Source organism: Alosa alosa, chromosome 13 (assembly GCF_017589495.1).
Source record: "Alosa alosa isolate M-15738 ecotype Scorff River chromosome 13, AALO_Geno_1.1, whole genome shotgun sequence".
Classification (NCBI taxonomy): Eukaryota; Metazoa; Chordata; class Actinopteri; order Clupeiformes; family Clupeidae; genus Alosa; species Alosa alosa.
Genome location: NC_063201.1, coordinates 25,571,661 through 25,594,061, shown reverse-complemented (window position 1 = coordinate 25,594,061; position 22,401 = coordinate 25,571,661). Strand labels below are relative to the sequence as shown.

Here is a 22,401-nt window from a genome sequence, read left to right as displayed (position 1 = left end):
AACTGACCTTTGTGCACCCTATGACCGTTACCATGCTTGAATTTACAGAGCTCTTCGGAACGACCCATTCTTTCATAAATGTTTGTGAATGCAGACTGCATGACCTGTGGTTTTATGTATTCCAATACTTTTGCCCATAGTATATCATAAACATTTCACATCAAAACAACTTCACACTCAACACACTGGATTCACAGGGTGAAGTTGATTGGATGAACAGTTCTGTGTAGAACACAAAGACAGAGATTCCCTGCTTTACATATCAGAATTTCGGCCTTTTCAGCGTCTTGGACTCAATCATATACCAGGTATCAATCAATTATCAATATAGGGGAGAATGGGATTCAGCCCATGTTTCATGACTGTAACTCATGTGCATTGACCTGAGCATGTGTGAGATGAATATGATGGGTATGTGCAGTTGATAATTAACGGGTATTTAACAGACACTTCCACAGTGATTTCCAGAGAGAACATCTATATATCTTTGTGACCTATATTGATATTTAATGAGGCAAAACAATCTAAATCTAGCCTATTGCAACATTTTGGCAGTCAGTGGCGCAAACGCCCACTAACAACAGTGTTAGGCTCTAAAACGTTGGTTTTATCTGAAAACAATGTGAAGATATGGCAAAGAAAATTTTGTTGCCACCAATACAGTTACTAATTTAAAAAAATCTTAACAGAGCAACTAAAATAACATAGATAGATAGATGGATAGAAATTCAAGCCAAGGGGAAATTCAACATGAGTGAATTAACCATCATTCAATCTACTGACCCTCCCAGTATATCATGATAAAACACTTGTTTTCACAACTTTCTGTATGAAAGCCCAGTTAATGTGAAATAATTGCATTCTGTAAGAAAATGGACAGATACAGTAAGTGTGTTAAAGTACCACAATATAAAGTTGTTTGATTACTGATTGGCTCTCTGCAAATTACAACAAATAGTGACACTAAGTCAATCAATCAATCAAAGTATTATTTATAGTGCAAAATCACCTTGTAGCATGGTCTCAATATGCTGTACAAATAATAAAAAAAAGAAAATGCATTAATCAAAACATGAAATAGCATCTCTTTGATGAATAAGAATGAAACTGTCCTAAGGGGAATTATAACGTTCAGACTCTATGATGCCAGTTGTGAAGTTGAAAACATGGCCTCTTTACTGGCGCGTAGAACTATTTGATTATGAATGACTTGAACATTATTATTGACATTTGAGCCAAAGCATTGCTCATGCTCTCTTCTTGAGATTTACTGTCGGATTTTTTTTTATATCAGGCACCACATGGATGCAGGAGATCCTGCCTTTGATCCTCAGTGGAGGAGACTTCACTCCAGTGCAGACCATCCCAAACTGGGACAGAGTTCCCTGGCTGGAGGAGACGCGTCATGGATACAATTGCTCCTCCAAGAGTGATGGTGTCACACATGCCTTACAACCTCATGCCTCCCTCTTTCTACTCGTCCAAAGCCAAGGTAATGACCTCAGACCGATCCAAGATACTCAAAACAACATGGCTCATCAGATTATGAAGAAGAGGATTGCATGAATCAAGACAATGTAAACTGCAAAGAATATCACCGTTCTCCGCCATTGTTCAGTTATCCATTGCTAGTGTTCAGTAAACATGTTACATGAAAAATGTATATTGGCCATACAGCTTCTGATTTGTTTGTTTTTTTGCCCATCCCTGCATGTAAACATTCTGATGTTTCAAGAGTCTCACTTCCTACTCTGAACTTATAGTCTGACTTATAGTCGGTGCAAATAGATATCATAATACCACAACACACTATATTTCTGAATAAACTTAATGAAAAATCTATATTTTGAAAATTTCAGGTAATATATGTCACCCGCAACCCAAAAGATGTGTTGATATCATCATTCTTTTTCCACCAAATGGCCAGTTGCCTTGATCCTGGAACATTTGAAGAGTTTCTAGAAACATTTCTTGCAGGGAAAGGTGAGATGTGTATACACTGAAGATAAGGTTATAGAGAAAAAAATGGTTCAATGGCTGAAACTAACACAACATGTCCTGCTTGTCCTGTTGAAGTAATGTTTGGAAAGTGGACAACACATGTTAGGAGCTGGAGACACACTGATTTGGGAGACAGAATTTTATATGTCACTTATGAAGAGATGGTTGAGGTAGGACATTTACAAAAGTTTACATTCAGTGGTGTATTAATTAGTATGTACTGTAGTGCATTGATCTGTATTTGTGTCTATTGTATTCATATCATGCTATAATCTTTTATGTGTTCCTCTGCAGGACCTAAAAGGAGTTGTTAGACGCTATGCTAATTTCCTTGGTCAAAAGATGAGTGAGGAGACCCTGGAGCAGGTGGTCAGTCATTGCACTTTCAACACTATGAAGACCAATGCTATGTCCAACTACTCACTGGTACCACAAGAGGTTATGGACAGTGATAAGTCACCTTTCCTTCGTAAAGGTATAATGTCACACAGAAGTTACCCAAAACAATAAACAGACAAAATAATATAATGACACAATATACAGACAAATCATGACATTAAAATAAACTAGAAAACGCAATTCCAGGGAATTACCAGTGCATGAAAATGCAAAACATATGGTGTGAAATATATTGTTAAAACAGATGATGTGCTAATTGGCAACCAACATGATGAGGTTTAATATAGTTGAAATGACTGAACTAGGTAGATGAGGTTTAATATAGTTGGAATGACTGAACTAGGTAGATGAGGTTTAATATAGTTGGAATGACTGAACAGATAGGTGGATAGTTTAAAAGGTTAAATTATTTGCTAGGTAGACGAGGTTTAATATAGTTGGAATGACTGTACAGTTAAATAGGTGGATAGTTTAAATGGTTAAATTATTTGCTAGGTAGATGAGATGTAATATAGTTGGAATGACTGAACTAGGTAGATGAGGTTTAAAATAGTTTAAATGACTGAACAGTTAAATAGGTGGATAGTGTAAAAGGTTAAATTATTTGCTAGGTAGATGAGGTTTAATATAGTTGGAATGACTGAACTAGGTAGATAAGGTTTAATAGTTGGAATGACTGAACTAGGTAGATGAGATTTAATATAGCCTGGCCACCTGGCCTAGGATTCTAATTGCTTAACGGCAGTCTTAATAGAGCCATATTGTATGCTTAAAGCCTGAGACGGAGTATATAGTTTAAAAAATGTAGATAGTGTAATGGATGTTGATAGACAGAAAGTTTAATGGATGTTGATAGGCAGATTGTTTAATGGATGTTGATGGATAGTTTAATGGGTGGATGAGTGAATGGTTTGAAGAAGTTGGATGGATAGAAAGTTGGATGAAATGTGCCTTATATCCTTGTAGAATGGAGAGTCACAGAGAGAGTTGGCCTAGTTCAGCAGAAAGCAGTTGATACAGGTGCAATCAGTTGAACTGATTCTTTGATGGGGCATTTTCATGCACTGTAATTACATGTTTTCGTTTTTAGTCTCAACAGTATTTATTCAATTGCTTTTATTGCTTGCATCCATAATTACTAAAGGGGAGTTTATGTGAAAAAAGGGGCAGCATCAAAAGAATCCCTTGACAACTGTGGCTGACAACACGAGGATCTATTCTGTTTGGGATATTCTAACAGCCACTGTATGAGCATAGGAAACATTGTATCTGTAGCTTATCAGCAAATTCAGGACATAATATCTGTTAAGTCTGTTAAAAAGAATCTGGTTCACACCAATCAATTTACTCAAACACCACTCCAAAAACCTTGATCCAAGGAAAAAAAAAAAAATACTGAAGGCTATATGGACTGAATGAAAAAAGGCCATAGGCAGTACACCTGTTTGGATATTTAGTCTACAACTGCCCTGGTGGGTCTCATCACCAAGGGCGAAGAGACTCAATACAAACACCATCTCGTGGTGCAGGGATAACAAGCTGACGTCAGCAAGACCAAAGAGATTGTTGTTGACTTGATCCACCCAACACCTGCCACTGACCATGAGTGCTGTGGTGGAGAGAGCAGCAGCACCAAATTCCTAGTGAAGACCTCTCCTGGACCACCAACACTGCATCACTGACTGTGTAAACTCAGGCGAGCAAGTGCTCCACCAGCCAATTCTACCAGGCACCATTACAATCCAGCTGTACGATGCACTGAATATAGTGAACACAGCTGGAATGCTTCACTCCCCCCTGAAGGACATTTACAACACTGAAGACCAGATAGACTGATCTGTTTGATCTATGCCCTCTCAATATTTAACCAGACTCACCAACAGCTTCATACACCAAGCTGTAAGGATGCTGAATTAGCTACACATAACATCCTGGACATTGGACCCACAATGGGCCATGCACACTTGAACACTTGCACTTGTACACTTACAACTTGGTGTTGTTGTCCTACATAGACTTCTGCTGTTTGCCACTTTCTTTATTACTTAGGTCAAACAGTATTTTATAGTATTTTACAGTATTTGCACTAGTATTTTATTGACTGTCCAATTTCAAAAAAAAATTTTTTCAATTATTATATGTGCCCTCTTATTCACTTATTTACTTACCTTGAATGTTATGTTGTCTGTGGACTTAAAATTGGTCAAATATGTCTTGTCTTCACCGTGGGATAGTGAGAAACGTAATTTCGATCTCTTTGTATGTCTGGAACATGTGAAGGAATTGACAATAAAGCTGACTTTGACTTTGACTTTGACTAAAACAGCCGATGAGTTAAGTGGTCCTATGCAAGGTTTTTGTGGCCTTACTTCCTGGCCGGTTGCGCTGCTTCGTGAGGGTTTCTTCAGAAAAGTTATGTGTATATAACGTGGTATAACGGCTGCTTAAATTTGCACAGTCAAATTGCGTCCTCCTGTGTGTGGGTTGTGGTCAGAGGCATGTGTGTTAAAAGTGTGTTTGTGTGTGTCTGTGTGGTGTGTGTGTGTGTGTGTGTGTGTGTGTGTGTGTGGGGGGTCTTCTGGGATAAGGAAGTGAAATAATCTGGCCAAGTTATAAATAACTCCTTGCAGAGATGTTGGAAGTACACGCATCCTCACATGCACACACAGACACACACACACACACACACATACACATGCATGCACAAACACACACATACATGTCAACACACCCATACGCACACACACATGCACACACGCGCACGCACACAGACACACACACACACACACACACACACACCCCATTTACCCCCTCCCCCCGCCACACACACACACAGAGCATACATATACACAGAAACAAACACACACATGCATACACTCATTTACATACACAAAAATTGCAAGAGTAGGGGATGGAGAGAAATGTAATTATTTTTGCGAGGGAATGTGCAGGACTGAGCGGTGGTCATATTTTGTACCGCTTTGCGGTACATCTGGTTTGCGTATATATTTGTGGTCTGCGTTCACTCCAGCAAGACGAGTGAAATAAATGTTTTATAAAGCTATGTCATCACAATAGGCTATTTGCTACGATATAGGCTATCTCTGCTATCCAAGTCGTTCATTGTTTTAAAGTTTTTTCCAATTGCTAAAACACAATTTTGCAAACTATTGTGGTCTGCAACCAAAACTACATATAGCATTGTCGAAATCAAACTTTTGCACCAAATGGCACATTCAAATTACCAGATTTTTGTCTAACCAACTACACTGTTATCTGAGCACTCATCTTTAGTATGCTTTGCGATACTAAAACAAATTGTAGAATATTCTTCAGATTGTTCACATGCACAGAAATATTTGCATATACAAAAATCACAAAAAACAGTAAACTGAAAAAGAAAATTGCAGAAAAATAGCCATGAACTCCTCTACCAGCTCTCACTCTTCCTCCCCCTCTCATTTTCCCCCTCCCTCTCCTTCTCTCTGCAACGTCATCCATTGCAAAAATGGTGCTCACCTGTGGTCTTTTCATAGTGCTTACTTCCTGATTGAAGTGGTAACAATTAACCATTGAGGTGTTTGGCCAGGTGGCACATACTGTACGTTGGCCAAAATTTTGAATGGCAATGTTTTGAAATGGCAAACATGTGACTTTATGTCAGATTGGTGTGTCCTTTGCCGAGAACAGTGTTCACTGCATTTGAAAAGTGTCATTTTGAATTGCAAAATGTGTGTAAAGCAGAACATGTGTTTTGCATGTCATTTAGTGTGTTAGTAATTGGAAAAACTGTAAATATCCTTGCTTAGCCTACGCACAAGTAGTTATCTCCAGCTTTACTTGCGCAGGGACCACAAATCGCATGAGTGCTCAATCCCTCCGCTATGCCTTTATAGTTGGTGACACCAAATTAAGAAGTATTTCCTGACTGGGGAAATTGTTAAATTATTTTTCTTTCAGTCCGCGGTTCCATAATACCTTAAAATGCTGCTGCAAATTAGCAGTGCGACAGAAGCACCGGCATAATTTAACTTCTCGGTTCTGCAGATCAGCAATCCTCTCGAGGAGGCCTTTAGTTTGAGAAACGCTGTGGTGTAGATCATAGACAGAGAAAGTATTATGCTCTGAGAACAGGACGCAGTTGTATAAACAAGTGTCATGGTGTGCGCAACATCTAGGCTATGACGGCATTTGCATCCCTGCATTTCTACTTTTTGTGTGTGTGTGTGTGTGTGTGTGTGTGTGTGTTGGGGGTGGAGTTGATGTAGTTATTAAATAGCAGGACAGGAGAAGCGCTGAACTGTTTTCCTCGGTAGCTGCAACAGGCGTCTATCGAAGATGGAAAAAGATGGAAAATATATCGTATACCATGGTCTTCTATGTCCTAAGGAGACACATTCTTTGGACAGTTTAAAATACTTTGAGGAATTCAACGTGAGAGATGACGATGTAATCGCCATTACATATCCTAAATCTGGTAAGACCTGGTGTATGAGGCTGGAACTTTCCGTCCGGGTTTAGTTGTTGTCTATCGATAACTTAATGCATTCCTGTAGCCTATTTCGGTCTTTCAATTCATGCTGCTTATTCATAGGCTATTGTTGTGGAAGAAATGTTACTCTAACAAACGAGACATGTGGTAGCCTTTTTTTTTTTTACTGGACAAATACATTGTATAAGTATGTCACATATTTCACGAGAGGACTTTTCGATTTGAGGGAGGCGTCATGGATGCAGTTTGTAGGTTAAAAGAATGCATGCATGTGGGTACATGTTAGTCCAGAAGTGCCCAATAGCCTGTGCACAATCATATGCCGCCAGAGACAGAAATCTGAACATAACCCTGCAAAAGTATAGGCTATATCAAACTGAAATCTGGATTGAAAATCCATTAATTTTGCGTTAACTGTGACAGTTACATAGCCTAATAGGCTCATTAATTTATTTTGCTTCTGTAGGTACGATCTGGATGCAAGAAATACTCCCTTTGATCCTTAATGGAGGAGATTTAACCCCTGTCCACACAATACCTAACTGGGACAGAGTTCCTTGGCTAGAGGAGACACGTGCTGCCTTAGTTCTGGACAACAAACCCTCACCAAGAGCCATGGTGTCCCATATGCCATATCACCTCATGCCTCCTACTTTCTTCTCCTCCAAGGCAAAGGTTGCCATTCTTAGTTATTTTGTTACTTATTAAATTGGTACACAAAGCAGGTACATGGCATAATACTGTGGAAATAAGGGCATAATTTAATTTTGTGCATAAATTACAACTTTCCCCACTGTTAGGTCATATATGTGGCACGCAATCCTAAAGACGTGTTGGTGTCGTCATTCTATTTCCATCAAATGGCCCGTTTTTTGGATGATCCTGGAACGTTTGAAGAGTTTCTTGACAAGTTTCTTGCAGGGCAAGGTCAGAAAATACAGATGTTTAAAAAATTAGATGAGTTGGACTCACAGCAGAATTATTGATGACAGGAATACAGGCTTAACCATATCACAGTTGTTTGTTTTTTGTCCAAAGTACTGTTTGGAAAGTGGACAGACCATGTGAAAAGCTGGAGAAAAAACGATCTTGGAGACAGGATTTTATATGTGACCTATGAAGAGATGGTCAAGGCAAGTCATTTGCACTTTGACACTAATAGCAGTAAGAACCTTGAAGGAGAACTCCGGCTCTCTGTTTCTCAGGATTACTGAGTACTGTCGGTACGGAAATAACATATTGGTACCTAGCTTTGCTGCAGCCAACAACTAGAGCAGCCAGGCAGCTACAGAGTTACACTTTGGGGGCATCTTTAAAATCATGCCCCCAGAGTGTAGCACTGTAGCTGCCTGGCTGCAGCAACTTGAATTAGGTAGCACCGATTGTTTTTGTTTTTTTCTGTACTGACAGTACTCTGAGAACTACTACTACTTTGAGAACCAGAGACCTATGTGAAAAAATGCCGGAGTTTTCCTTTAACTGTCTGTTACCTGTGTAACCACTGTTGGATGTACTCGATTCAGATACATGTCAGTTTACATGTTTGCCATTGTTTAAGAATGGATTTTCTTTTACAGGACCTCAGAGGAGCCCTCGCACGCTTCTCAAAATTCCTTGGACGGGAGTTGACAGAGCAGAGTCTGGAGCAGATAGTGAGCCATTGCACCTTCAACACAATGAAGACCAATGATATGTCCAACTTCTCCCTGATCCCTCAAGACATAATGGACAACAAAAAGTCGGCTTTCCTGCGTAAAGGTAAGACTACAGACAATAGTCAGTAGAGATGGGGGAAGTTCAGGCAGATGATTAGCGTCTCCATGTTGTTGACCAGTCAAAAACAGATGTTATAATAATGCAATTAGATACAGTGGAGGAAATAGATATAGATAGATAGATAGATAGATAGATAGATAGATACTTTATTGATCCCCAGGGGAAATTCAAGGTCTCAGCAGCATACAGACAACACAAACACATTCTTTAACAGCAGAAAGAGTAATTAAAGTATATAATATAAAAACACAACTAAGCAATAAGGACTGTAGGAGATAAAGAATATGCTAAATATACTAAAATACAAATTATACTAACTAAACTTAAATATGGTGTAGTGCAATGGTGGTAGTGCAATGGTGGTAGTGCAATGGTGATAGTGGTCATGGTGATAGTGCAAGTGAGTAAGTCCAACAGTGCAACAATGCAGAAATAAAGTAAAGTAAAGTCTATATATCTATATATTTAACTATTTAAGAAAATGTATAAGTGTGGCCACAGTTCGGCTGTGGCATGGAGGGGAGGGTTATGCATATGTGCTAATGTGCTAATATAGCACATATCGAATGCGTCAACATTTTTTTCAGTACCGGTAAATACACTATATTACCAATAGTATTGGGTCACCTGCCTTGACTCGCATATGAACTTAAGCAAAGTCCTTTTAGGCAAGTCCCTCCACGCGGCGGCCATATACCAACGTTTTATGGGCACTCATCGGGCACAGTCTTTGGGTCGAACTGCGCGTGCGCAAGGCTTCACGACACCAATCTTGCTCCAGCGGCGAGATCACAACACATGATTGGCACGATGTCTTCACAACACACCATATGATTGGCTCAATGTATTCACAGCACACCACATGATTGGCTCAATGTATTCACATGTCGACGTTTTGCCGAGGAAGGGGTGGGATATGTGTAGACAATGGCCATATTGGCGTGACAAACTAGCCCCATGCATTTCTATGGAGTATTTTTTGAGTGCTGTGTCTCCACATTAGAAAGTCTCTGACTTAAGTGACACCCCATTAGGGTTTAATCATCGCTCCTCCCTTTGCAGCTATAGCAGCTTCAACTCTTCTGGGAAGGCTTTCCACAAGGTTTAGGAGTGTGTTTATGGGAAATTTTAAACATTCTTCCAGAAGCAAAGGGTGGACCGACGTCATATTACAGTTTTTCTCGATGGCTTTGATGCTTGTGTCAACTCTGACATCACATTTTCAAAACAGTTGACACCTATGTCTGAACAAAAGCACTCTGGCCAAAATGACACATTGCTTGCAAAAGGCTGTTACAGCAAAAGCAAATCTTGCCTTCAAACAACACATCCTGTCGTCAAATCACTGTGTGATTTCAATCAATCATTCTACACTGGACAACAAAATGCAAAATGTTCTCAAAATGAGTTCTTTGTGTCTGTTCCATTTCTTTCTCATTTTTCTGGTATGAGAAAAAACTGTGAAAAGACAAAATGTACTGAATAAAAATACTTTTATTCATTCCTCCCAAGATGTAACTGTCATGTAAGACCTACAGTAAGCACCTACTGTAGACAAATTTTATTGAACTACAACGGCTTCCACACACAGTTGCGTTCCGTCAACGCATGCCAGTGGGTGTTCTCAACGGTAGCTATGCAAATGACTTAAGGTATAACCGTAATTTGATTGGCTGTTGCCACCTGTTTTTCGCTTGTTCATAATTTGATTGGCTGGTGTCGTCCGTCGGTGCAGGAAAAGTTGAACTTCTCAATGCTAGCGATGGGAGCAACGCGACGCAACGGACCCACAATTCAGTTCTGCAACGGATGACGTGAGCCCATGTAAAGTGAACGGGATGCGTCTCCAGCACTGCAACGCACGCAACTGTGTGTGGGAGCTCTTGTGTCCTGCCACAGGTCACCACGTGTGCTGATTATTCGGTGGCAGGTGTCCTGACATTTGCATATTCTGTTTACTGCATCTCAGTGTGAACTCAGAGTGAAGAAAGTGGCTTGAAGAGAAGGGTTTGATTCCTACCTCCTAGTCACAGAAATCTTAAGGCTTTACCAACTGTACCTGACCTTGTAGTTCAACATGAAACGCTTCTTTAATTACTCTTCTCCTTATACTTTGCTTCTTTGTCCCTGTCTCTTTGAAGGACCGTTTATACCAGAGACTTTCTTATGAGGAGACACAGCACTCCAAACATCCTCAATAGAAATGCATGGGGTTAGTTCATAACGCCAATATGGCAGTTGTCTACACATAACCCTCCCCTTCAGCAGCCAAAAGTCGACATGTGAATACATCGTGCCAATCATGTGTTGTGATTTCACCACTGGAGTGAGGTTGGTGTCGTGAAGCCTTGCGTATGCACAGTTCTTCCTGAAATAGATGCCTGATAAGTGCTCAAAAAGCAGTCACCACAAACTTCCGTTTGTGGTGACTGCTGACTGAGATAAGGGATGAGACTAAATAGATCCTGGAGCTCCACAGAATAAATCGCCATGTTGACTTATACCATAACATATCCTGCTGCCCCCTATCCCGCTTTTGTGCAACCGGATCCTGGATAAATTGAGCCAGGATAACCGAGATATCCCGGCTTAATCCCTTATCCTTTTTTTGTGCAATGGGCCCCTGGTGGATGGCAAGAATCTCCCAGTAATTGTCATCGTTCCTTCAATTTTATGAAGTTTGCCAGTAAAGAGATGAAAAACAGGCCCACATCATCATGCTTCCACCTCCAAACTTCATTGTTGCTGTTTAGAGTGATGTGCAGTGCCATTTCTCCTCCAAACATGGTGTGTGGTGTTTTTAGAGTTATGTGCTGTGCTATTTCTCCAAACTTCATTGTTGCTGTAGTGATTTTCGAGTGATGTGCAGTGCCATTTCTCCTCCAAACATTATGTGTAGTGTGGCAGCCTAAACATTACATTTGGCTTTTGTCTGACCAGACTACATTCTCCCAGTATTTATGTTATATTTTGTCCAAATGTGTAGCAAACTTCTAAGTGTAATTTAAGCGAAAATTGACCCCAGGGTCTATTTCTGCATTAAAACACATCAAATAAGAGACAGTATTTTTCAAACAAGCTTCAACATGCTTTTCTTCAGTAATGGAGTCTTATGGGGTGAGTGTGCATACCGGCCATGGCGGTGGAGTGCATTGCCTATTGTTTTCTCTGTAAGAATTGTACCTGCTGCCTCCAAGTCTTTCTGGAGCGTTTTCAGAGTGGGCCTTCGCATACTCCTCTGACTTCCTGGTCAGAAATATTGAGAAGAGCTCCTGTGCATGGCTGGTTGATGATGGAGTGATGTTCTTTCCACTTGTGGATAATGACCTCATGGTCAGTCCTGCATAAGGGTCCGGTGTAACAAGCCAACATCGGACCCTTATGCAGGATTATCAAGGCGGGCCCCCCTACTACAGCATGTGATAATGCAATGTCCACGAGTGCCATAAATAGGACAGGATAGGATACTGCCTATATTACAGCACGCATACTGTATAAGAGGTGAGATGATTGACAAAAATCGGGAGTACGCGCACCCCAAAAAACAAAAGTCTCACAACCCCCTTCTCTCCAACCGGCAAAAATGCCGCTTTCACTTTGGAAAATGTGATAGGCATTGGTGGCAGAGGCATAGGCATAAAATGTGTTCTTTCATAGCTAGGCTATGTCAACACCAAGGTAGCCTACTATCAATGGCAGCCTTTAACAATATTATTTTCGAATGCATAACTATCACTCAGCGGCGCCGGAACGAGTTTGAAAGTAGGGGTGCAAAAAAAAAAAGCTGGTTTCGGGCTGTGTTCCCCGAGACAATTTTGAAAATTCCAGAGGCCAACTATTCACGCACGTTTTCACGTGGGATATTACGATATAAGATAGTCTAGTAATAATTAAAAAAAAGTCTAACAAAAAACTGTCATTATGTTAGGTGTGTGGTTAGGTGTTGTGTAGTGATTTCGGGTGGTTTCATTCAAGCTGATTGGACTGCAAGTAGCGTCTTTTTACGCACAGAGTGATTTAGTCTAGGCTACAAGTTCTAAGTGAATAATCTGTTCAAATAAACTGCGCCTGATATTGACAGACACAGACACACCAGCATAACCTGAATGTCCATTCAAGGAATAAAGGAGGTAGTCTATAGCCAATAATAATGATCACAATCTCCATTTTCTGTCCTGTGCACGCAGCCAAGGTCATTCCCACTCTCCACGCAGTGCAAAGATGCACACGCATAATTTGGCCTGTGAATCACTGACATATTTTACCCTATAACAGAGCCCTATAACATCGAAACGATCAAAAACATTGAAACAATCTCTGTAGCCCTCCACACACAAGTTCCAAGAACAAATACAACTGAAGGTAGCGTAGAGCAGTAATGCACAGCGATTTGTAAGTGTGGTGGTGACGATAACTGAACTGAGCTTCAGTATCATCGTAGCCTCGTTGGTCGCATTGATACGGTTGGTGCATAGTAGTGTTGCGTGGGTCAACCCGTTACCGCGGGTGCGGGTAAGATTATCAGAAAATATCGCGGGTGCGAACGGGGCGGGTCAAAAATTGACAAAGCACTTCTTCTCACAAAGTTCTCACTTAGTTATTAATAATGTAGGCTACTAGTGGGGCTGTTAAGCTCTTAAAATAGGGACGATCTTGCTTTTTGTGAAAGAAGCATGAAACTTTCAGGGTTTGTTCTTGATGACCTAAGCTTTAATTTAAGATCTGGAGGCATTCTCAGTTTGACCTCTGAGGTCAGATGTGATTGACCTCTGAGGTCAGATTGTGACACTACAGGTGAATGGGGTAAAAAAAAGAAAATAATAGATATCTCCATGACACTTTCTCAGTTGATTACTCGTGTTAAGCTAAGAAAAGAATTTATTGAAAGTTTTTTATATTTTAATGTTTAAATATGCAAATTAGGCCTTATCTCATTAAAAATGCGCTAATTTGCATACATTTTAAAAAACAAAATCAGATTGTCTGATAAAGCCAGGCTCAAAATATTTTTTTCATTTTGTTGTCATATGAGATGGGAAAAGAATTACTGAGGGGTTTATGGACATCTACTTATGTTATCCTGTAATTCACCTGTACCACTGTGATATGAAATTTCTAGGCCCGAAATTAGAAATGGGTGTATCTTAGGATCTAAATGTGATAGAAATGTAAACTAAATATGTTTTTCCATATTTCTGGGCATGAGGAACTCATCTATAGCATTGATAGAACTCTAAGAGGTCAACATAATTAAGTGCAGTGAAGATCACTGGCAAAACATCTGCTTCTGTTATCCTGCATATATATAGTAGGGTATTTATTTATTTTTTGGGGGGCAATAATGATTAAAAACTGCAGGGGAAGGATGACATGAACACTAAGGTGGCCAATCAGAGATTCGAAACAAACGAGAGACCAACATGTCACAATGCAAAAACGCTGGTTTCCCTATTTACATGCAACTGCGAAACTGGAGTTTTCCAAATAGTTTTTGTGATTTTCATGTAAATGAGAGGCCAAACCACGTTGAAATATCTGCGTTTTCCCTTCGTGTAAACAGGATCTTATTTTCCCACAGGTCTGGGGTACAGGGTGGGGCATTGGGTGTGGCCTGGGTGTGGTTTCAGAAGTTCCGGCACTTGGGAACCTAAATGGTTGTGTGCTGCTCTCTCTCTCACTTTCTCCTTTGACTGTCCAACAGCACAGAGCGATAAACAGCAGACTCAGTTCTTTAATTGAAGAAGAAATGTTGATTGCCTTTAAAACTGGAAGCCATTTCTGTTATATATGCATTCACAATGTGGTTACTGCACTGGGTCCTTCCACGGGTTCTGCACTGCTAGCATTTCATGCTTTCACTGGCTGTGATACATCTGCATTCAGTGGTAAAAAGACTGCCTGGGATACATGGCGTGTATATCCAGAAGTTACAGAGGCTTTCCATAAAATGTTGCATATGCCACAAGAGTTGAGTGATCTTTCCTTGTCTCAACTAGAATGTTTTGTGGTGCTGATCTACAGGGTTCCCACGGGTCATGGAATTTCTGGAATATTATGGAATTTTAGAAAGTCTATTCCAGACATGGAAAGTCAGGGAATTTGATCATTTTTGGAGCACAGTCATGGATTATCAGGGAATTGTGTTGTATCAGTTTAAAATATACTTGCCAAAATACATTCTGCCCTACAAAGGCTAAGAACAGTATCTGCACTTTTTCAAAAAAATGTTTTTTTGCACAAATAAGAAGTACATGATCTGCTCTTCAATCTGTTAAAATGTCATATGGCTACCTAATACATTTCTTAGCTAAATTTACATTTTTAGTTTGCAGTTTGTATAGAAAAGTAGAGTGAAACCAAGGCAGAGTGCAGTATCTGCCCTTACTGCCTTGATTTCAATTGTCATTACTGCATTCTGCCTTTGTTTCACTTGCCCTTACTCTAATAGGGTGTGTGTGTGTGTGTGTGTGTGTGTGTGTGTGTGTGTGTGTGTGTGTGTGCGTGTGCGCAGGGACAGACTGGGACTAAAGAAAGGCCCTGGACTTTCTTCTAAAAAGGCACACTACCATTCACACTCACACACACATTAGGTGTCTATCATGATACAGTCTCACAATATTAAATGCCAGTGAAAGTATCATATTCAAAATAGTCAGTCAGATTTTACAAAAAGTAATTAAAGCATTATTAGTGGGGTAATTTACGAGATTAAAGTTGGTTCCATTACGACTGCAGAACGTCATTAGTTTCTGACAGCGTTACTCGACCAGGGTTCGACCAAGGGAAAAAAGGTTCTGGGAGGGTGTTTGGCTCGGGGTCATGGTGCAAAGGACCCTAGGGTGAAATTACTCTGAACCATCGCTTTAACATATACTTTAATAAATATAAGCAGCAGTGTGCAAAGGTGTCAAAGGTTAGGTTTTGTGTGCAGCAATGCAATATTGCTTGACATGAAAGTCTACAAGAATACCCGATTTGATTTTGTTCCATTTTAACATAAATGTTTATAAATGACAGAGTTGCCATTGTTAAGGCATGAAGCAGCATATCTTCACTAAAAATGTAGTAAGTACCTCCTCAATTAATATAAAAACTGAGTGATTATGATCACTTGTTACACTTACTGCAAAATGTTATTATATGGCCACGTAAGTGTCATGAGCTCTCTCTCTGCCTGGTAACACGCGCTGATTGAAGTCTGATGACCTCCACCTGTTCCTGCTCTGCTCTGCCTCACCCTCGTTTACCTACCAGCTGCACTGCATTCACCACTCATCATGCCCTGTATATAAAGCCTTGCTTTTCAGTCCACACTTGTCAGATCGTCTGCAAACCCGCACCAGTTACCTGCCTGTCTTGGAAAACGACTCTGACTCTTTGCCTGTGAACCCAGACCCGCTCGACTACTTCTTTGATCTCCAGCCCCGGTAATCTTGACCTGCCTTCCGTCTCTCTTCTACTTAATACAGCCTAGCCCTTGACTGTACTGCTGCTTCGTTTCAATTGCTGTTGTGTGTGTGTTTCCCCAGGACTTCCCCGGATCATCCAGCTCCTGCCATTGCTGCTCGGCTATTGGGGGAACACACACACGCAGACTCTTGGAACTCCCGGAACCCCTGAAACCCCTGTAACCCCCAACCCTTAAATAAACATTCTAACGTGACGCTTTTGTGGTCCTCGTCCTGTTTGGTGTCTGACAGTAAGTATAAGCAGTAATGCAAAGGCAAAGCGCAGTATAGCCTAAAAAACTACCAAATTTTACCTAAATGTCAAAAAACAAAATGTTTTTTATTCACCTCACTTTGATCTATCTAATTATACCCCTTGTTGTTGAATATAATTTCATGCTTATACTTCGTGTAAGAAAAACACAAAAAGCTGTTTTTCTCAGTTTGGCATTTTTGCAGATACTGCTCTTTGGCTTTGTAGGGCAGCATTAATACAAATACATTTCCACGCAGAATTGGTGTATATCTGGTTATTAGCTGTATGGCTTCCTTAAGTAGCCCAACTGTGTTTATTCAATGCCTCATCTCCCGCTCTAAAAAAGATTCTTGACCTCTATGCGGGTACTCTGAAATCATTGGTCGCTATATTGTACTATTCATTATATAGTAAGTCATGGAAATTCAGGTTCAGGAAAGTCAGAGAAAAGTCATGGAATTTTACTTTTGACTTTTGATCCAGGGTTCTGACTCTATGACAGAACAAGTGCATGCTTAGAGGTCAATGAAGCAAGGAAACAACTTTTTATCCAGAGGTCAAGATCCCTGGAAAACACCCCCCCTACACAAGCTGCTTTGAGGCAACACATCAAAAGAGCAATGCACCAGGCTAACATAATATGGAACCTTGCCTTGGTTGCTAGCCCACAGTTACCAAGTCTTTCAGACTGGGGATGGATTGATACAGATGCAGGCTGGCAGCCACGTTGGACAACACTCCCTGAGGCATCACAGGCATGCTATGAGCTTGTGCACTGTGGTTGTAAAAAGGGTTGTACCAGGCACTGTAAATGCAAAAAGGCAGCATTAATGTGCACAAGCTGCACAGCTGTTTTGTAGTTTTTCTTACCCCCAAAAGCTAAGGCCTCTACAACAACTTTCACTGTACTTTTTAGAATGCTGATATGTTACCTGTTCAATGTTACATTGGGGATTTGTGATAGGAGTTCAAGTTGTGACTTTTTGATAGGAGCTCAAGTTCAAGTAGGGCTACATTTTTGTCATGTTCATATTTATATGGAATTGTTTGGTGAAATGATACATTTTGTACTTGGATTTACAATCATTGGATCTTTTGCCAGTGATCTTCACTGCACGTAATGATGTTGACCTCTTAGAGTTCTATCAATGCTATAGATAAGTTTCTCATGCCCAGAAACATGGGAAAACATATTTAGTTTATATTTCTATCACATTTAGATCCTAAGATACACCCATTTCTAATTTCGGGCCTTTAAATGTCATCACAGTGGTACAGGTGAATTACAGGATAATAGAAGTAGATGTCCATAAACTCCTCAGTAATTCTTTCCCCATCTCATATGACAACTAAATGAAAAATATTTTGCCTGGCTTTATCAGACAATCTGATTTTGTTTTTTTAAACTGTATGCAAATTAGCGCATAAAACAGGTTAAGATATGATTAGTCTACAAGACCTTCCATCTTCTCTTCCCTTCTCCCTCTCACACAGGAGCATGACAGAGGGTGCGCTGCAACCTGCATTCACGCAACAAGCGCATCAAGTGAGCGCGCTTTCAGCTCAGCTGGTCAGGTGCTGGAGGCGCGTCGAAAATAGATTAAATCCTGGAACGGTGGATTCCATTCTTTTTTTACACAGTGCAGCCAAACAGCTAACCTAAATCAAACAGGATCGTACAAATGCATTTTTGTTAAGTTCGTGGATGCATGTTATAATGATAATTTTCAACTTTCTTTTATTAGACAGATTTCTGGTTCAGTTCATAAAAATGTTAAGTTTAGGCAACAGACAGATATCAAGGGTTTAAACCGATTGAACACGTCTGTGTCAATGTGTTTGTATTTGTGCTCGTGCGCCAGCTCACAGAGTGATTTCATGTTAGGCTACATGATGTAGCCTACTTCTGTTTTACCTTTAAATGCAATAAAGAATTAAGGATCTTTCAGTTTGTTTATTTATTCAGTAGGCCTAGCCTATGTCCATGAAGCTAGATTCAGATTCAATTAATCCAACATGCTAGCAAGCCAAGCCTAGAGCAACAACTCTTGAAGCATAGCCTACAGTGCAGATTATTCTTGTTTTAGTGTTTAGTTAATAAGAAAGCATTGTCTTTACCTCAATATGAACTACGAAGGATATAGCCTAGGCTATAGGTCGGGTCGGGTTTGGGTCGTTAATCAGCGCATATTTTTGAGGGTCGGGTGGGTGCGGATGTTAAAAAACCTAACCCTCGCTATACTAGTGCATAGACATAGGGTTGCTCGTAGGATAACCCTTTTCCTGGACCAGTCACCTGGTTTGGAGGCCAGACTAGAGCAGAAGTAATTAAAGCTACAGCGCTGTAAATAGATCCACAGTGTAGATTTACCTGTAGTTCATGCTCTAATCAATGCGATGTCGTGTCAGTGTTGTGGTCAACAACTGCGCTTTTTTTTTTTTTACCCCCGAAAAGTGAGGGTGCGTTCGGACCCCCTGCACCGGCGCTTGCTAGCACTTATTCAATGTATAACTGGCGATCCTGTGGAAAAAGAAGGGCACATTGTGTTCTGGCACTGGTAAGCTCACACAGCACATTCGAGCTAATCATTGCAAGATGCGCAGGTAGGCCTAAAGATTTGTATAGAGCATCAACTTTCGGAGGAAGATTAAGGAAACACTGAATTGTAAGCCTACATCTAGGGTCACTTCATATCCCATTCCCAGCTCAACATGTTTGTTTAAAAACATTTAGAAAAAAAAATGTGTGACCCCCTCCCATAATTTTAAGGTTGCAAAAGTCTTGGGAGAGCTCTTTGCTTTTACCCATCAGGAGATGTTTCTCGTGTGACACCTTAGTACATCAATATTAACCCAACTGACATTAATTTGCAGATATACTTTCTAACTACTTGCAGATTTCAGCTGGTTTCTGGCTTTTCCTTGCCTTGGTGTACTGATTTTCCTTAGCGTGTTCAATAGCCTACTTTCCCCCTGTCACATTCCATGTTATTACACATACACTACCGGTCAAAAGTTCGGGGTCACTGAGAAATTTCCATTCCACTCCATTATAACCAGCTGAGATCAGTTTTTAATCAGGGCAGCAGTTTTCAGATTAAAGTATGTGCTTACATAATTGCAAAAGGGTTCTCGACTGTTGTAGAAAGAAATGGCTGAACTTTAATGCAATTTCTACATTGCCCATTATCAGCAACCATTCATCCAATGTTCCAAAGGCATATTCTGTTTACAATCTGATATCGTTTTAAAATGCTAACTGAGAAAACATTGGAGAATCCTTTTGCAATTATGTAAGCACATAATGTAATGTGAGAACTGCTGCCCTGATTACAGTTTTTTTCAATCGCTAACAAGCGCTTAGCCATACTTCAGATACTTTTTCTAAACTCTTAACACAGACTGACACCTACAAAACACAATTGGCCAAATAGATAATTTTCTTCTCAAAAATACATTTTGTTAAATATATACTAACTCTTCATTTGAAAACAGAACACATATTTCTCTGCACACACTAACTTTACCAAAACACTGGAAATCTGACTCAAAATGAAATGATTCTGTCAAAGAATAATACTTGTTTTCACTTCACAAGGTACATGCGGTCAATCAAAGTACACCAGGTTTCAAAATACTGGCTATTGTTGACATTACAAAAACTGCATAAACTTTTATATTTCAGTTTTACAGGTATTTGCATGCAAAACATGCTCTATCCACAGTTTTTACACTGAATTTCATTTCTTGGTTGGGAACTGTATGTCCACATGTAATATTCACATTCAAAAGCATTCCAGTAAAAAGCAAATCAGTTTTTTTTCCCATTACTGTTTACTACAGGAGGTACAGTAGAAATACTTTTTACAGTATGATAGAACAGAAAAAGTTTTACAGTATTGCTTATAGCGAACAAAATATCCATGAAATACACAAGAGCATTCTGAACAAAAAAACAACAGCAAAAAGCCCAGATAAAAAGGGGGGGAACTAAAAAATGCACAACATTACTGTATCTAATCTCTGCGATCTTCAGAGTTAGGCCACAAGGTTTCATCAACATCGCATCTGATATTATCCAAGGCGATTCACCTGAGATAAAACCATTTGGTAGCAGAAGCAGAGGTTTTGATAGTGTATCTAAGGTTTGGAATATTGTGTTTGCCATTGTGGGATGTTAACATGTGTATTAACATTCGTAAATACTACAAAAACAATCCATAGTTTTGTTGGGAGGTATAGCTTGTCTGTTAAGAAAATGTAAGCATTATGGAAATGTGTTCACTGACTGCATATTGTGTGAAAACGACATGAAATGTGTGAATGGTATGGCCACAAAAGGCAGATGCTGTGCTGTGTAACTTTACTTATGGACTCTAATGGTGTGAATTCTTTATGTGTGGATTTCCTGAGTTAATACTAATGTCTGGTAAAAATTAATATGAATAGTCTCATTGGAATTATGTTTACTGAAAAGAATGTTGATACATTCAATACGTTGGGTCAGCCGTGGCCTACTGGTTAGGGCTTCGGGCTTGTAACCGAAGAGTTGCCGGTTTGATCCCCGAGCCAGTAGGAAAAATGTGGGCGGGGGAAGTGGTTGAGCACTGCTCTCCCATGCCCCCATCCACGGCTGAAATGCCCTTGAGCAAGGCACCTAACCCCTCACTGCCCCCTGAGCGCCGTTGTAGCAGGCAGCTCACTGCTCCGGGTAAGTGTGTGCTTCACCTCACAGTGTGTACACTGTGTGCTGTGTGTTTCACAGATTGGGATAAATGCAGAGACCAAATTTCCGTCACGGGATCAAAAGAGTGTACCATATTTACTTACTTATTTTCCCCACATTACAAAGTTATTTATGACTGTGTTTTCTGATTTTTTAAGGGATTGTGGGAGATTGGAAAAACCACTTAAGTCCAGAACAGGAGGTAAAGTTCAACACTGTCATTAAACAAGAGATGGCAGATAGCAACATTAAATTCGCCTGGGATGAAGACTGAATCAACACTCTACACAGTGATACATGCTCACTCAGTCACAAGTTTGGGAGATTCCTTCATGTCATTCAGATAAGACATCTGGGGGGCATTCCACATCAGAGTAAGTGGTAAACCTCCTAAATAGAAGAGCTGCATGGCTTCATTCTCCTAACATAAAAATGGCATAGGGCTCTTGTTGTAGGAGGTTTACCACTTACTTTGAGTTAACTTACCCAGGTTTGTCACTAAACCACGTACTTGGAATACCCCCTTGGAGTGCAAAATCAGTCTTACAAGAAAATCACAGAAGCTGATATTCTAAATGGCAGTAAAACAAATCAAGTATGCATGTCAGTGATAATTATGTGACAATAAGCTGTTCTGATATTTGTATATTTGTGTAGGCTATTGGTTTCAAAGTTATGACCAAGTTACAGTAACTCCCATACACAAATCTCACAGTAAAGCCTTTGTTTTGTTTATTTGTCTATGTGTTTTGTTTTTCCAGACATGTTGCTACAAATGACATTTGAGGTCCCAGTCACACTGAACCAATGGCAGATAGAAAATCTAGTTACAGTTTTTTCTGATTGCTTAAGCACATTTTTTGTAACTATGGCTTTTTTTTGCAAAACTCTACACACAAATGGCAAAACCTCTCACCCAATCAGCAAAACATTGTAGTTCTCTTTGCAAAAGCTAACACACCTTGCTTAACTCTTCACACCTTCTCAAAAAATGGTGTTTTTTGTATCTAACAGTAAACACAAGCCATCACAATAGTAAGCACACAATGTGCCAACAACACACTGATGGTATGAATATAAAACACATCTGGCTTTTGCTTTCTCTGTGCACAAGGTAGACTATGTCAGTTTGAGGTCATACTTTTGTCATAGTTCTGTAAACATACAGGGATCCAAACTTCAGGTATTACTGTTTACTGTATTTACACACATCAAAACAAACACAAGTGTGTTTTTCCAAGTCAAAACACAAAATAGCATTTCACTGAGACAAAACAAATCAGTCTACATCGGGTCGTCTCTC

At 39.9% G+C, this 22,401-nt stretch overlaps 1 long non-coding RNA gene and 1 pseudogene across 1 annotated transcript; both read left to right on the top strand.

Moving 5' to 3' along the window:
- The first annotated feature begins 872 nt into the window (after positions 1–872).
- Positions 873–21,941, top strand: LOC125306517 (annotated as a pseudogene).
- On the top strand, positions 16,320–18,315 carry LOC125306577. Its single transcript, XR_007195574.1, has 2 exons — positions 16,320–16,367; positions 17,867–18,315. It is a non-coding gene; the product is annotated as an uncharacterized LOC125306577 (long non-coding RNA).
- Positions 21,942–22,401: the final 460 nt, after the last annotated feature.